This window comes from Heptranchias perlo, unplaced genomic scaffold, assembly GCF_035084215.1.
Source record: "Heptranchias perlo isolate sHepPer1 unplaced genomic scaffold, sHepPer1.hap1 HAP1_SCAFFOLD_134, whole genome shotgun sequence".
Taxonomy (NCBI): Eukaryota; Metazoa; Chordata; class Chondrichthyes; order Hexanchiformes; family Hexanchidae; genus Heptranchias; species Heptranchias perlo.
The window spans coordinates 830,075-847,115 of record NW_027138580.1 but is presented as its reverse complement, the minus strand read 5'-3'; the positions used below and the strand labels follow the sequence as shown (position 1 = coordinate 847,115).

Sequence of the window (17,041 nt, the reverse complement as noted above, 5' to 3'; positions counted from 1 at the left end):
CTGCTGTTAATCACATCCAGGACTGAACCATGTTCATTCTGGCAGTTGTTCGAATTTACAATGTTAGAATTTGCTTTGTTCTCAATCAAAGTTAATCACATCTCGATATGTGTTGATATCAGAGGCTCGCAAGAACAACAGAGGCCCGCCAGTCATCACATTATCTATCTGGGATGCCCAGGACATAGACTGTCCCTTTGTATTGCCAGGCAGGAGACATCAAGTTAAACCTTGAGCAATTAAACTATTAACACGGCCATTATGTCGAGGTCTGGCGGAATCTCACTTTCATATATAATCTCACTTTCATATATATTTCATATATATATCTTTCATATATAGGCTTCAAGGAGATCTTGAAACATTTGCCTGAGGAAGGAGAAAATCTCCGAAAGCTTGTGAATTTAAAATAAAATTGCTGGACTATAACTTGGTGTTGTAAAATTGTTTACAATATATATTCTGGGCATCATGTGAGATGACTCACGTTAAAGGGGATGATTTAAGAACAAACAGCAAGGCTTTTGGTTTGTTAAGCTGACAGGACGGTCAGAAGTCCAATCTACAGAAGCCAGGTTGGATCACCTTGGGCCTTTCAGAACATAAGAGAACATAAGAAATAGGAGCAGGAGTCGGCCAATCGGCCCCTTGAGCCTGCTCCGCCATTCAATAAGATCATGGCTGATCTGATCCTAACCTCAAATCTAAAGAACACAAGATGTCGGAGCAGGACCCGGCCACTCAGCCCCTGGGCCTGCTCCGCCACCCACTGGAGCTTGACTGATCCGAACTCAGCTTCATGTCCAATTTCCTGCCCGCTCCCCGTAACCCCTAATTCCCTTTACTTCTCGGAAACTGTCTATTTCTGTTTTAAATTTATTTAATGATGTAGCTTCCACAGCTTCCTGGGGCAGCAAATTCCACAGACCTACCACCCTTTGAGTGAAGAAGTTTCTCCTCATCTCAGTTTTGAAAGAGCAGCCCCTTATTCTAAGATTATGCCCCCTCGTTCCAGTTTCACCCATCCTTGGGAACATCCTTACCGCATCCACCCGATCAAGCCCCTTCACAATCTTATATGTTTCAATAAGATCGCCTCTCATTCTTCTGAACTCCAATGAGTACAGTCCCCATCACCTCAACCTCTCCTCATATGTCCACCCCCTTATCCCCGGGATTAACTGAGTGAACCTTCTTTGTACTGCCTCGAGAGCAACTATGTCTTTTCTTAAGTATGGACACCAAAACTGTATGCAGTATTCCAGGTGCGGTCTCACCAATACCTTATATAACTGCAGCAATACCTCCCTGTTTTTATATTCTGTCCCCCCAGCAATAAAAGCCAACATTCCGTTGGCCTTCTTGATCACCTGCTGCACCTACATACTAACTTTTTGATTTTCTTGCACTAGGACCCCCAGATCCCTTTGTACTGCAGTACTTTCCAGTTTCTTGCCATTAAGATAATAACTTGCTCTCTGATTTTTCCTGCCAAATGCATAACCTCACATTTTCCATTATTGTATTGCATCTGCCAAATCTCCGCCCACTCACCCAGCCTGTCTATATCCCCTTGTAGGTTTTTTATATCCTCCTCACTCTCTACTTTCCCTCCCATCTTTGTATCATCTGCAAACTTTGATATGTTGCACTCGGCCCCCTCCTCCAAATCGTTAATATAGATTGTAAAGAGTTGGGGACCCAGCACCGACCCCTGCGGAACACCACTGGTTACTGGTTGCCAGTCCGAGAATGAACCATTTATCCCAACTCTCTGCTTCCTGTTAGATAACCAATCCTCCGCCCATGCCAGAATATTACCCCCAATCCATTGATTCTTTATCTTGAGCAATAATCTTTTATGTGGCACCTTGTCGCATGCCTTCTGGAAGTCTAAATACACTACGTCCACTGGTTCCCCTTTATCCACCCTGTACGTTATGTCCTCAAAGAACTCAAGCAAATTTGTCAGACATGACTTCTCCTTCATAAAGCCATGCTGACTTTGTCCTATTAAATTATGTTTATCTAAATGTTCCATTACTGTCTCCTTAATAATAGACTCCAAAATTTTACCCACCACAGATGTTAGGCTAACTGGTCTATAATTTCCAGCCTTCTGCCTACTACCCTTTTTAAATAAGGGTGTTACATTAGCAGTTTTCCAATCTGCCGGGACCTTTGCTGAGTCCAGAGAATTTTGGAAAATTATTACCAAAGCATCCACAATCCCTACTGCCACTTCCCTCAAGACCCTAGGATGTAAGCCATCAGGTCCAGGGGATTTATCCGCCTTGAGTCCCATTATTTTACTGAGTACCAATTCCTTCGTGATTATAATCGTATTTAGCTCCTCGCCCCCTGTTTGTCCAGTGTTAGGATATTCTTAGTGTCCTCTGCTGCAAAGACAAACAAAATATTTGTTCAGCATTTTTGCCATCTCCATGTTTCCCACCATTAATTTCCCGGTCTCATCCTCTAAAGGACCTACGTTTGCCTTAGCCACCCTTTTTCTTTTTATATAACTGTAGAAACTCTTGCTATCTGTTTTTATATTTTTTGCTAATTTATTTTCATAATCTATCTTCCCTCTCTTAATCTTTTTGCTGTCTTTTGAAGACTTCCCAATCTTCTATCCTCCCACTAAGTTTGGCTACCTTATATGTCCTTGTTTTTAGTCGGATACTATCCTTAATTTCTTTACTTGGCCACGGATGGCTGTCATTTCTTTTACACCCTTTTTTCCTCAGTGGAATTTTTTTTTTGAAAGTTGTAAAATAACTCCTTGAATGAACACCACTGCTCATGTACCATCTTACCCTTTAATCTATTTTCCCAGTCCACTTTAATCAATTCTGCTCTCATACCATCATAGTCTCCTTTATTCAAGCTCAGTACGCTTGTTTGAGAACCAACCTTCTCACCCTCTAATTGGATATGGAATTTAACCATGTTATGGTCACTCATTCCAAGGGGATCCTTAACGAGGACATTATTAATTAATCCTGGCTCATTACACAGGACCAGGTCCAAGGTTGCTTGCCCCCTTGTCGGATCAGTTACATACTGCTGAAGAAATCCATCCCGAATACACTCAATAAACTCTTCCTCAAGGCTGCCCTGCCCAATTTGATTTGTCCAGTTAATATGATAGTTAAAATCCCCCATAATTATAGCTGTTCTCTTATTACATGCCCGACTATTTCCTGATTAATACTTCTTCCAGCAGAGTTGCAACGATTTGGAGGCCGATATACTAAGCCCACTAGTGTTTTTTCCCCTTATTATTCCTTATCTCTACCCAAACTGTTTCATTATCCTCATCCTTTGTCCCAAAATCATTTCTCTGTATTACAGTGATTCCTTCCTTTATTAACATAGCCACCCCACCTCCCCTTCCTTCCTGCCTGTCCTTCCTGATTGTTAAATACCCTGGCATATTTAATTCCCAGTCGTTGTCACCCTGCAGCCATGTTTCTGTAATGCCCTGCAGGAAACCAGTGTGTATGAGTTTATTGTCTCACCGTAATAGTTCTTATACTATTGGTGTCGGTGTGATAGAGTTGCATTCGGACAATACGCTCGATCCTGACCCACGGGGAATCATTTAATTGAGTTTAAGAGGTTTCCTTCCAGGTGCTATGTTTCTGCTGACTGGCGGGTCTCACGACTTTGCTTGTGGTGAGGTGACGCTCTTTGAGGGTTGGAGTGAACATTTCCACCGAAATAATTGGCAAAGGAGTTTGTGAGAGACGGTGAGGTCTGTGTTTTTACTGGTTCCTGGATAGTTAATAGTGTTTCTCCTTCCCACGACAGGCAGATGGAAAATAAATGAATTTGTTCCTGTTACATATTACATGGAATGTACAGCACAGAAACAGGCCATTCGGCCCACCTGGTCCATGCCGGTGTTTATGCTCCACACGAGCCTCCTCCCTTCATCTCACCCTATCAGCATATCTTTCTATTCCTTTCTCCCTCATGTGTTTATCGAACTTCCCCTTAACAAGTGGAAACATCTTCTCTCCGTCTCCCCTTTCGAATCCCTTCATAATTTTAAAGACCTCGATCAGGTCTCTTTTCAGGAGAAAAGAGCCCCAGCCTGTTCAATCTTTCCTGATAGGTATAACCTCTCAGTTCTGGTGTCATCCTTGTGAATCTTTTTTGCACCTTCTCCAGAGCCTCTATATCCTTTTTGTAATATGGAGACCAGAACTGTGCCCCGTACTCCAAGTGTGGTCTAACCAAGGTTCTATACAAGTTTAACATAACTTCTCTGCTTTTCAATTCTCTCCCTCCAGAAATGAACCCAATATATGGGAGCCAGACTTTAGGAAAGATGTCACGGCCTTGGCGAGGTGATTTACTAGAATGGTGCCAGGGATGAGGGACTTCAGTTATGTGGAGAGACTGGAGAAGCTGGGGTTGTTGTCTTGAGAGCAGGGAAAGTTAAGGGGAGATTTAAGTGTTTAACTCAAGATGAAGAGGAGGGGGCACTGCTTTCCTCAATACGTCACCCGCAACTGAAGGGGAACCTGTCCCTTTAACTACCTGTCCCTTTAAATACACGTGTACTGAAGGGGCTGAAACTGTGCCTGTCCCTTTAAGCGTAACCCACACAAAAACAGGAACCTCATAGAATCGGAGGCCATTCGGCCCATCGTGCCTGTGCCGGCTCTTTGAAAGAACGATCCAATTAATCCCACTGCCCTGCTCTTTCCCCGTTGCCTTGCAAATGGTTTTGTTTGGAAGCACGACTGTTAACACCTGTGATGTTTTTGTATATTTGTAATATTTAATGTAAGATGTTTGAATCTGCTCCCACCGCCCTTTCAGGCAGCGCGTTCCAGATCATCACAACTCGCTGCGTAAAAAAAATCCTCCTCCTCTCCCCCCTCTGGCTCCTTTGTCAATTATCTTAAAGGGCCCCGCTGTCCCTCTAATGCCTGAATCGAACAATCAAAACCCCCAGCATTTTACTGCCAAAGGTTAAAATGCCGGTCCAGAACCACAAGTTCCAGCTTCCTCCAGGAACCTCAAGGGTTTATCAATGAAACAGAAGATGGTTTAAAACAAAATATTACTGGAGGTGCAAAAGCAGCCCCAGGAAAAAGGGGGGGGCCCAATGTCCCCCCTGCAACTTCCCGATTCCCGCGGCTCTGGCTCCTCCCCCCCCCCCCCCCCACATCTGACCTGTCGGCGACCCTACTTTTGGTCACCTCTGGCCCCTGTGCATCTAAACCCGAACCCAGGCCTTCATAGTGTGGAAGTGCATGAAGGGATACTTGACCATATTAACTCTCTATTAATTCACTTCACTCACATCATAGACAAGTACACATAGAAGCACAATTGTGTAATTTTGAGTTTCTCACGTTGATAATTAATTTAGAAAGAGCAAGTCGCCTCGCACAGACAACACAGCCTGTCCTCCCCCGAGATGAGGGATGTAGCTTGCTTCAGGAATAAATGGCCATATGGCCTTGAGACTAACTACATCCCACTGATAATGAGAGACAGGAATGTGGGAAGAAAGCAGATGACTGATACTTTCTCATGCCAACGTGGAAGGTAACAAGCTGGCTCTGGATGCTCGAGGGCGGGCTCACTATTTGATTGACCAACTACCTGATCCAATGGAGAGTGTCCGTGTACGCCCATATTCTGTAACAGGTGGGCGTTGTTCACCAAATTGTATAAACGGGAGCTGTTTCTTTAACTCGGCGAAGTTGTCCCCTCAACCATTGTCTTGAGGTGCTCTTCCACTTGTATACAAGTCGGGGTTCAATAAAGTTTCTCTTTGTACTACTTGTTGGGGTGTTAATGCATTGTATATTGATAAGTAATATTAAGTTTCGACAGTTTCTCGGAGGTCCCACTGAGATCGCTTGTGATCCCCGGTAAGTACGGACACAGGTTGTTATTGCAACTCGGTGTTCTGTGCAAGCCGCGGTCGCACTGCGATTAGTAAGTGTATGCATTAACTGACGTGACTAATTCTTCTGTTTGCCTTTAGGAATCGAAAGGCGATCATTGGAAATGTGTTTCGTGTCGATAAGGAGAAAAGAAAAGGACCTTGTCAGATTGCTCGATATTGTCAGCTGCGGTGTTGTAGTAACGGGCTGAGAGAGAAAAATAACGGAGTAGATCTGTGAAACCGGTAAAGTAACTCGAGTGACGTTGAGGCTGCTGTATCGAGCCAACAGACGGGCACTACGGGAGAGGCGCCAGAGAAAAGGGAACAAAGTTACAGACTTTTAGAGTAAATTAATATTCGGAACTGAGTGAAATTGTAATTTGAACAAGTCTGTAGTGGCGACAAACGCAGACTGGTGTTAATGTCGCGTAGAGTTAAAGTATACAGGAATCTTGTGTAAGTCAGCTGATCCAACCAATTGCAGACGTTTCTCTCACGCACCGAGCCTGAGCTGGTTATTAAGAGGGTTTTAACCCCACGTGAAGGCCAGGACCCTAAAGTAGGTGTAGAGAACACATGGCGTCTTGTCCGATCAGCTGAATTATCAAGTATAGAATTGCGATAGTTAAGATCGGCCTTGATTGTTGTGTAATTACAGTGTGAAGGATTGTATAAACTATAAGCCATGGGCGCCAGCACCAGCAAAATCCCTCCAAAGGGAACACCTGCTGCTCACATGGACAGAAACTTTGGGAAAGAAACAACTGACGAGTTGATGGTTTGGTCAAAATGGACCAAGACGAGGAAATATCCCTTTCCCGAAGACGGTCCATTTAATATGGACAGAATTAAGTGTTTAGAGGAATGTTTGGAGGACAGAGACCCGAGAAAGAGAGGTGACAAAGGAGTTAAGTGGGCGGCATTCTCAGATTGGAAAAAGGAAGCCGAATCAAGACACGAACAAAGTAAGGCAGCCAGTAAAACCAATACTGCATAAGAACATAAGAAATAGGAGCAGGAGTCGGCCAATCGGCCCCTCGAGCCTGCTCCACCATTCAATAAGATCATGGCTGATCTGATCCTAACCTCAATCTAAATTCATGTCCAATTTCCTGCCCGCTCCCCGTAACCCCTAATTCCCTTTACTTCTAGGAAACTGTCTATTTCTGTTTTAAATTTATTTAATGATGTAGCTTCCACAGCTTCCTGGGGCAGCAAATTCCACAGACCCACCACCCTCTGAGTGAAGAAGTTTCTCCTCATCTCAGTTTTGAAAGAGCAGCCCCTTATTCTAAGATTATGCCCCCTAGTTCTAGTTTCACCCATCTTTGGGAACATCCTTACCGCATCCACCTGATCAAGCCCCTTCACAATCTTATATGTTTCAATAAGATCGCCTCTCATTCTTCTGAACTCCAATGAGTAGAGTCCCAATCTACTCAACCTCTCCTCATATGTCCACCCCCTCATCCCCGGGATTAACCGAGTGAACCTTCTTTGTACTGCCTCGAGAGCAACTATGTCTTTTCTTAAGTATGGACACCAAAACTGTATGCAGTATTCCAGGTGCGGTCTCACCAATACCTCATATAACTGCAGCAATACCTCCCTGTTTTTATATTCTATCCCCCTAGCAATAAAAGCCAACATTCCGTTGGCCTTCTTGATCACCTGCTGCACCTGCATACTAACTTTTTGATTTTCTTGCACTCGGACCCCCAGATCCCTTTGTACTGCAGTACTTTCCAGTTTCTCGCAATTAAGATAATAACTTGCTCTCTGATTTTTCCTGCCAAAGTGCATAACCTCACATTTTCCAATATTGTATTGCATCTGCCAAATCTCCGCCCACTCACCCAGCCTGTCTATATCCCCTTGTCGGTTTTTTATGTCCTCCTCACTCTCTACTTTCCCTCCCATCTTTGTATCATCTGCAAACTTTGGTATGTTACACTCGGCCCCCTCCTCCAAATCGTTAATATAGATTGTAAAGAGTTGGGGACCCAGCACCGACCCCTGCGGAACACCACTGGCTACTGGTTGCCAGTCCGAAAATGAACCATTTATCCCAACTCTCTGCTTCCTGTTAGATAACCAATCCTCCACCCATGCCAGAATATTACCCCCAATCCAGTGATTCTTTATCTTGAGCAATAATCTTTTATGTGGCACCTTGTCGAATGCCTTCTGGAAGTCTAAATACACTACGTCCACTGGTTCCCCTTTATCCACCCTGTACGTTATGTAGGGGGTGGTGGTGTGTGTCAGCTTCACCTCTGACTTCTGAGCGGTCCGAATCGCTCCCACTCCCTGGGTTCTGGACCTTGGACTTATTTGGGGGTTGTGACAAAGTGCAGCAGACAACTGGTTTTGGTGCAAGAAACTTTGACCTTTATTCAAGAGAGGAAATACAACACAACAATCTTAACGCTCTAATAAAATGGGGAACACTTCAGTACACGCGAGGGAAATTACAGTCGGAAGGATACCTCACCCCTCCCAATCCCACTGTACGAGCTAGGTTGGACTCTGAAGGGCCAGAGATAATGCTCACCAAACGAAACCTTGACAGTAATTCACCCAGAGGTAAGTCAGAAATAGATTGTAGAGTGGAAACTTTGCGGATCTTCGGTTTTCTCCCGAGTTGGTTTTCTTTGGTCGCGGTGGCTCAATATTACCCGGTTGGTTGGTGGTAATATTCGGTTGGTTGTTTCGTAAGGCCCTTGTTGCCGCGAGGTGTCTGACGGTCACTGGGACTGTTGCTCTGGTTTCTTCTTGTGTGTCGGCCTGCTTCTAGAGCTGCTGACCTTCCCTGTCCAACTGCTTTCCTTGTTGTCTGCTGGAAACTGCTTTCCTTTCAGAGCAGACAGAACCAAAACAAGCAGCCCACCAGAGCCAGCAAGACAGAGAGAGAGAGAGAGAGAGAGAGAGAGCTTTCGCCTTGTGATGTCTCTCTGACAATGGTCTGTTTAAAACAGTTCTTACAAAGTTCTTTGATGGTTTTTTTGATGGTCCCAATCAGATTGCAAATTGCTTCTCCCAATGGGTCATTGTTTTAATTCTGATTTAGAGCTGGTCACATGAGGCTTCTTTTTGTATCCAACGTCCGAGGTGTTGATGGTTTTGCTTTAAAACAAAAGCATGGCCCCACCATGTCTGGAAAAGTTGCCTCTTTCAATGGGAGTGATTGTCGACCCCCTGCTGTCCGTTTTGCATTAAAACAGAGACATGTCTGAAGCAGTAATTCTCCCACCTTCCACGTGTGGGTTGTGGATTCGTCTGGTGACCTCTCACCTATCCTTCCATCTTAGGATTTTAGTCAGGGGCCAAAGTTTTCCATACTCAGGGAAAAGGTGAATTTCTTTAGGGTTTTTCTCTGAGTTTTTTGGGGGATCTGTGAATTTTGAGAATCTTACACTCCCCCCTGTGATACTTTAACCTTGCTTCAAATATCATACTGGTAAAAGGTGAGCAAAATTCTCGATCCTCGAGAGCCAACCTTCCCCTGTAGTTTACCTATCTAAGACCCAAAACATAAATTCCCCTTTAGGTGTAGTGTTCAGATGCAGACACAGGTAAGAATTCAGTTACATTCATATCCAAGCACGGAGGGGGTCCAACACCCCTGCACCACTTGGAAAATACGGTCCATACATAGAAAAATAATACACGGTAAACAATAATACTTAAACTACCAACCACCTTATATAAAATTTAACTAAAACACCCAAACTTAACAATCTCAAAATTAAATGACAGAAGCTATGCACATCCGCCGCCCGTCCCCGGGCGGCCGGGCTAATCCCTGTTCGGGCTACAGTACACTACTCCCTTCGGTGTGGCCGCCCTGTCCTGTACCTTTGGTCCCTCGCAGCCTGCGGCTGCTGGCTGGGGACCTCTGTCCTCAGATCAATCCCTGACTTGAGGGGCTGCCCTTTTAAACTGGGGAGCACCGCGGTGACCACGGTTTCTTTGGCTGTGGCGTTCGTGGGGGCCTTCGAGGGACTCTGGCTGGTCGGGGTTTTCTGGCTGGTGAGTCTTTAACTCGAGCCACTGTCCCCTCTTGTGCGGTCTGTGGAATCTCCACTGCCGCTGGCTGGGGATTTCTGTCCTCAGGCTGTACCTCTTCTAAACCTATGTCAGGGGCAGGTAACTCTCTGCCCTCAGGTCCCACCTCGTCTGAGTCCCAGATGAGCGGGGGAGTGTCCCAAACAGTGGGTGGGATGGCCCTTCCCTTAAAACAAGCCACTGCACCTGCTTGTGCAGTCTGTGAGTTTGCTCCTGCTGCAGGCTGAGGATTTTTATCCTCAGACCTTGCCCCAACTGGCTGTTCCCTTCTCTCGGATTTCAACAACTTCCATTGGTTAATGTGGAACCATTTGGTGCGCCTGGGCAGCTTTATGGCGTATACCATGGGGCTTGCCTTATCTACAATGCTGTAGGGCCCCATGTATAATGGTTCTAGACTGCCGACCCGAGCAAAATTCCTGACCATAACCTGATCCCCTATCTCCCACTCGTGGTGCGTACGGGGTTCTAGCAGCAGTCGGTTACTCCGATGCTGTTTTCCCATGTTGCTAGCAGCCTGCCAGTGAACCTGTTTAAGGTGTTCAAACAGATTCCTGACGAAGCTGTCCCGGTTCACCTCTCTGAGCTGACCCTCCGTGAGCACCGGGGCTAGCACATGGGTGGGGGTCCGCATAACCCTACCAGTCATGAGCTCGTGTGGGGAATACCCCGTGCTTTTTGACTGGCTGGCTCGGATCCCCATTAGGACCAACGGTGAGACTTCTACCCACTTTCTAGGTGAGTCTACCGTCTCTTTCCTCAGCCTTTCTTTCAAGGTTCTGTTCATCCTCTCTACAATCCCTGAGGACTGTGGGTTGTGTGCAACGTGCCATTTCCCCTCTATGCCAAGTACCATAAGGGTATTCTGCATGACCTGCCCGGTAAAGTGGCTCCCTTGGTCGGACTCCACGTACTGTGGTAGCCCCCATCGTGAGAACACCTCCCTGACCAGGATCCTGGCTGTGCTCATAGCCGTGGCTGTTCGACAGGGGAAGGCTTCTACCCACTTTGTGAACACATCCACCAGGACCAGGCAGTACTTATAGCCTCCCTGGGCGGTGGGTAGGGGCCCGATGTAGTCGACCTGGATCGGCTGCCATGGTCCCTCTTCCCTCCTGATGTGTCCCATAGGTACTTTCCTTTTGTGGGGGTCAGGGTTGTTAGCAGCACACACCAGACAGCTGGCACAGAACTCGCGGACATCTTCCCTGAGTCCTGGCCACCATCCTGCCTGTTCCACCCGCTGCCAGGTGGTCTCAGGCCCGGGATGCCCCGCTCCTGGACCCTCATGGGCCAGTTGAAGGAATTCCCTCCTGTGCTGCTGCGGTACTACCCATTGCTCTCCTTTACAGAGAGGGCTGCTGTGCTGTAAGGGCCCTCTACCCTTTTCCCTTCTGCCACTGCACTGAGGACTGCCTTGAGGACGGGGTCTTGGGTTTGGACCGTCTTAAGGTCCGGGGTTAAAGCTACCCCTGCACTCCCCTGTGTCCCATTCCTACCCGTGACTGCTGCGATAGGACGGGACCCAAATGGGTCCCAGAAAGTGCCTGTGCGGGCACCCTCCTTAGCTAGCACGTCGGCCTGCCGGTTGCCCTCACTCCGGGGTTCTGCGGAGGAATGGGCTTTCACCTTATGGATGAAAACCTCCCCTTCCTCCCCCACTGCTGCTAAGATTTTCTCCATCAAGGGTTTCACTGTGAGGGGTCTCCCGTCAGCGGAGGTGTATCCGCGGCAGGACCAGATGGCCAGGTACTCCGTACACGAATTGCATGTGAACATGCTGTCCGAGCAAATCGTGTATGGGGTGGGGAAGATCTCGGGGTGTGTAACCACGTACACTGCCGCGGACAGTTCAGCCTGCTGGGCGCTCATGGTGCTGGGGAGCTTAATTGCCAGGGCAAGGTCTGCCTCTGGGTCATAAACTCCACACCCAGTGAGTCGCTCACCAGCAGATACTGTGCTGGAGCCATCCACATAGATTTCACGGCCTGTGGGGTGTATCCCGGCCCGTAAACCTATGTTTACTTCCCAAACCCCTTCTATGGAACACCGGTGGGCTGTTCCAGGATATACCAGGTTAGCTGCGAGCTTTGGCTCGCAGAGCCCTTTTACTTTCAGGTCCATCTGTGAGAGAAGCAGGGTCCAGCGAGCAATGCGGGCACTGCTCACTGTCCCATCCTTGATTCTCCCGTCCAGGAGCATCTGGGTGGGCGTGTGATGGGTGAGGAGGGTGATGGGAGAGGTGCCTGTGAAGATCAGCGATCTTTTCACAGCCCAATATGTGGCCAAGAGGTGCCTTTCACAATTGGAGTAGCTCTTCTCCACATCTGTGAGTATCCTGGAGGAGTAGACCACCGGTCTCAGCTTGCCATGCCGCTCTTGGAGCAGCACAGCACTCAGGCTGTCCCCGCTGGCTGCTACCTCCAGGAAGAACTCTTTCCCTCCATCTATGGCCCCTCGAGCTGGTGCGGTCTGCAGATCTTTCTTGAGCCTGACAAATGCTGCCTGGCAACCCTCATCCCAAACCCACTCCACTCCCTTATGCAGGAGTCGGAGCAGAGGGGCTGCTGTGGCCGCATAGTCCTCAATGAAGTCTCTGCAGTACCCGGTTAGCCCGAGAAACGATCTCACTCCCATGACTGTGTTGGGGACTGGTAACTCCTGTACTGCTTCCCTTCTAGCTTTATCTATGGCCCTTTCCCCAGCGCGTATTGTCAGGCCCAGGAATTTCACCTCCTGCTGGCCAATCTGGGCTTCCTTTGGGTTCACTTTAAAACCTTCCTGCCCGAGCAGTTCCAGCAGTTCGGCCAGAAGTGGGCCATGCTCCTCTCTCGAATCGGTGAATAGGAGCAGGTCATCCACGTATTGTACCAGCTGCCTGGGCTGGCTGAAGCCCTTTAAACTGTTTGCCATGCATTGGTGGAAAATGCTGGGGCTATTGTGGAAGCCCTGAGGCAGACAGTTCCAGGTGTACTGTTGCCCTTTAAAGGTAAAGGCAAACTTGTACTGATCCTCTCTCCTTAAAGGGATGGACCAAAACCCGTTGGAGATACCCAGCACCGTGAAAGTGGTCGCGGATGCTGGGATACTTCCTATCAGGTCGGCAACTGCTGCTACCGTGGGTGCACAGGCTGGGATGTTACTGTTGAGCACCCGATAGTCCACTGTGGCCCTCCAGGAGTTGTCCGGTTTTCTAACCGGCCACAGTGGAGAGTTCACGTGGGTGGCTATCGGTCTCAGGACGCCCTGTTGCACTAAAGAGGACATGGCTGCTTCCATGTCTGGCTCCGCTTCCCTGGGGAAGTTATATTGCTTTTGTGGTCGGGCCATAGGGTCCCCATCTACACTGACCTCGAACCCGTTGACCCTCCCACAGTCGTGTTTGTGTGTGGCAAATGTGGCGAGGTGGGCTCGCACAAATGCCTGGAACTCCCTTGGGTTATTGCTGACCATGAGTTTGAGGTTATAACCCTCTTTAGGCTTCATGGTGCACAGGGTCCCCTTCCCCTGTTTCCCTGGGATGACGACTACTCCGCCTTCCTTTCCTGTATTTGCCCCCCACAGGCAGTGATTCCTCAAATCCACTAGGATCCCGTGGCCTACAATAAAGTCGGCTCCCAGGATCCCTTTTCCACCCTCCACTTCCCACTTCATTAGGACACAGGTCCACTTACAGCGGAGTGTTCCTAAACGAATGTTCAGCGGGATGGAAAATGAGCCAGCCTGTTCTTTACCTGTGAATCCCGACAGACTGTATGGGACCCCGTTAGATAGAGGTGAGGTGGTGGGGTGAGCTGAATGGATCACGGTACATGATGCTCCCGTGTCCAACAGATAGGTCCCCTTTCCCTCTTCTACCTCCATCTCAACGAGGGGTCTCTTCCATAAGTCGTAGGTAAGGGAACACAGATAAACAGGCTGTGCTGGCTCCAGTCAGGGTTGTGGGTTAGATGGGGCTGATGGGGTCAGAGTGCCGGTGGTGGCTGCTACCTTCCCTGGGCCAGTCAATAGGGTTCTCATGGCGTCCAAAAATGACTCGACCGTGGCGGGAGGGATTCCTGTCTCTGCCTTTTGGGCTGGGGTTGAGGAATTCTTTCCCTTGTTATCTTTCCAAGGATTCTTACACTCCTTCCTCCAGTGTCCATCCATCCCACACCCATAACAGTTGAGCTTTGTGCTGGAAGGGTTATTCCCTTCCTGATGCCACTCCTTCCTACCCTGGCCGGGTTTCATTTCATGCACTTTCCCTTTTGGTGGGTGTGCATCGGTTCCTTTACCATTACGGTAAGCTATGGTCAATTGTCTGACCACTGTGAGTTCGGTGGTCAGGGGATTCTTTGGGTCAAACCACATTCCTGCCGCGGCCCTGACCTGTGGCAAGCTGTTTGCCACCAGGCAACGGAGCCAGTGGGCCCGCTGATCCTGGTCCAGGTGAGCTCGGTTAGGCGTCCCACTGCATGCGCTCCTATACACCGGCCACAACCTGTCTGCAAAAGCCTGCGGGGTTTCTCCAACGAGCTGCACTGTTTTTTCCACCCGGGAGAAAGGACTTCCCTCATTCATCCCCATGGCCTCAAGAACTTCCTCCTTGAGCTCCCCATAATCACACTGTCCCATCTTACATTGGTCAGAGAGGGACTGGAAGAGCTTACTCTCCAGGGAGAATAGCAGCATTTTGGCCTGTTCAGCATCATTGCACTCGTTGATGCTTGCTGCTTGTTCCACTTCCCTGAAGTGGACCGAGGGGTCCCCATTTGCCGCAAGTTTAGTGAAATGGCTTACCATGGCCCTAAGCTGTTGGGTGCCGTGGGGAACTACGAACTGGTTTTGGAGGGGTCCCTCATCCCCGTTATCAGCGGGCGGGCCGAACCTTTGCTGCCGGGCCGGGCACATCGGCCCCGGTCCCAGCCTCTCTTGCTGGGGGTTTTCCTCCTCAGCTTCTGCCCCTAATTCCACCCCCCTCTCCTGCCAGATTTTGCTAAAGCTTGGCGCTACGGGTGGTGGTCGTGGGCCCTCCTGCTCCTCAACCGGGTCGTCCCTTGGCACTACCTGTGGTGTCTGAACCATTCTCCCCAGGTTCCCTGTGAAGTCGACCTGGGCTGCACTCGGGCTGATGAGGTATACCATGCCTTTTGCCGTCCTTAGAGCAAGGTTCAGACTCTCTATCTGCTTCTGGCAGGGGCCATGGTCTGCATCCTCAGACCCCTGTGTGCTCACTATTTTATAGGCTGCCTGTCAGCCTTTTACTTTCTCCTCCTGCTCTCTTACTTGACTTGCCAGGCGGGCATTCTTTTCCCGCAACCTCAGCTCGTTGTTCTTGGCCTCGGTGACCTGACACTGTAAATATTCCTGTTGGGTCTTATGCTCCCCCACTAACTGCACCCTTTCCTGGTTCAGAGTCTGCAATGCTAACAGTAACTTCTCCCCTGCTCGGGCCTTTGTTTGGACTTCAAGGGCTGACTGCCGAATCTCAGCTGCCTGTGCTTCAATGAGCCTGTCCAAAAGCTGGATCTGTTTCTTGAAGCACATCAGCCAGACTGCCTTTTCTATGGATTTCTTATGATCCTTCCCTTCTGTCCATTTAGCTGCAGCATCTACCGGGCGCCCAGCCTTTAACAGATTAGTGACCCATTTTTTCTCCATATTCACCTTACTGAACACATAATCTTAGATCCTCTCTTCCATTACAGTTCTCTCTTCCAAATCAGTGTCCACTGTGTCACATCCCTTTTGCCAAGGTCCCTTCTGGGTCGCCATTTTGTAGGGGGTGGTGGTGTGTGTCAGCTTCACCTCTGACTACTGAGCAGTCCGAATCGCTCCCACTCCCTGGGTTCTCGACCTTGGACTTATTTGGGGGTTGTGACAAAAAATACAGCAGACAACTGGTTTTGGTACAAGAAACGAAACTGGGTTTATTGAAGTCACAAATGAACTTATAACATAAGAACATAAGAACATAAGAAATTGGAGCAGGAGTAGGCCAATCGGCCCCTCGAGCCTGCTCCGCCATTCAATAAGATCATGGCTGATCTGATCCTAACCACAAATCTAAAGAACACAAGAAGTCGGAGCAGGACCCGGCCACATAGCCCCTGGGCCCTCTCCGCCACCCACAGGGCATTGACCGATCCGAACTCAGCTTCATGTCCAATTTCCTGCCCGCTCCCCATAACCCCTAATTCCCTTTACTTCTAGGAAACTGTCTATTTCTGTTTTAAATTTATCTAATGATGTAGCTTCCACAGCTTCCTGGGGCAGCAAATTCCACAGACCTACCACCCTCTGAGTGAAGAAGTTTCTCCTCATCTCAGTTTTGAAAGAGCAGCCCCTTATTCTAAGATTATGCCCCCTAGTTCTAGTTTCACCCATCTTTGGGAACATCCTTACTGCATCCACCCGATCAAGACCCTTCACAATCTTATATGTTTCAATAAGATCGCCTCTCATTCTTCTGAACTCCAATGAGTAGAGTCCCAATCTACTCAACCTCTCCTCATATGTCCGCCCCCTCATCCCCGGGATTAACCGAGTGAACCTTCTTTGTACTGCCTCGAGAGCAAGTATGTCTTTTCTTAAGTATGGAGACCAAAACTGTATGCAGTATTCCAGGTGCGGTCTCACCAATACCTTATATAACTGCAGCAATACCTCCTTGTTTTTATATTCTATCCCCTAGCAATAAAAGCCAACATTCCGTTGGCTTTCTTGATCACCTGCTGCACCTGCATACCAACTTTTTGATTTTCTTGCACGAGGACCCCCAGATCCCTTTGTACTGCAGTACTTTCCAGTCTCTCGCCATTAAGAAAATAACTTGCTCTCTGATTTTTCCTGCCAAAGTGCATAACCTCACATTTTCCAATATTATATTGCATCTGCCAAATCTCCGCCCACTCACCCAGCCTGTCTATATCCCCTTGCAGGTTTTTTATGTCCTCCTCACTCTCTACTTTCCCTCCCATCTTTGTATCATCTGCAAATTTTGATATGTTGCACTCGGTCCCCTCCTCCAAATCGTTAATATAGATTGTAAAGAGTTGGGGACCCAGCACCGAC

At 48.3% G+C, this 17,041-nt stretch overlaps 1 pseudogene; it reads left to right on the top strand.

Moving 5' to 3' along the window:
• The window catches only part of LOC137308625 (zinc finger protein 850-like), a 50,548-nt pseudogene that overhangs the window by 8,924 nt on the left and 24,583 nt on the right, over window positions 1–17,041 (top strand).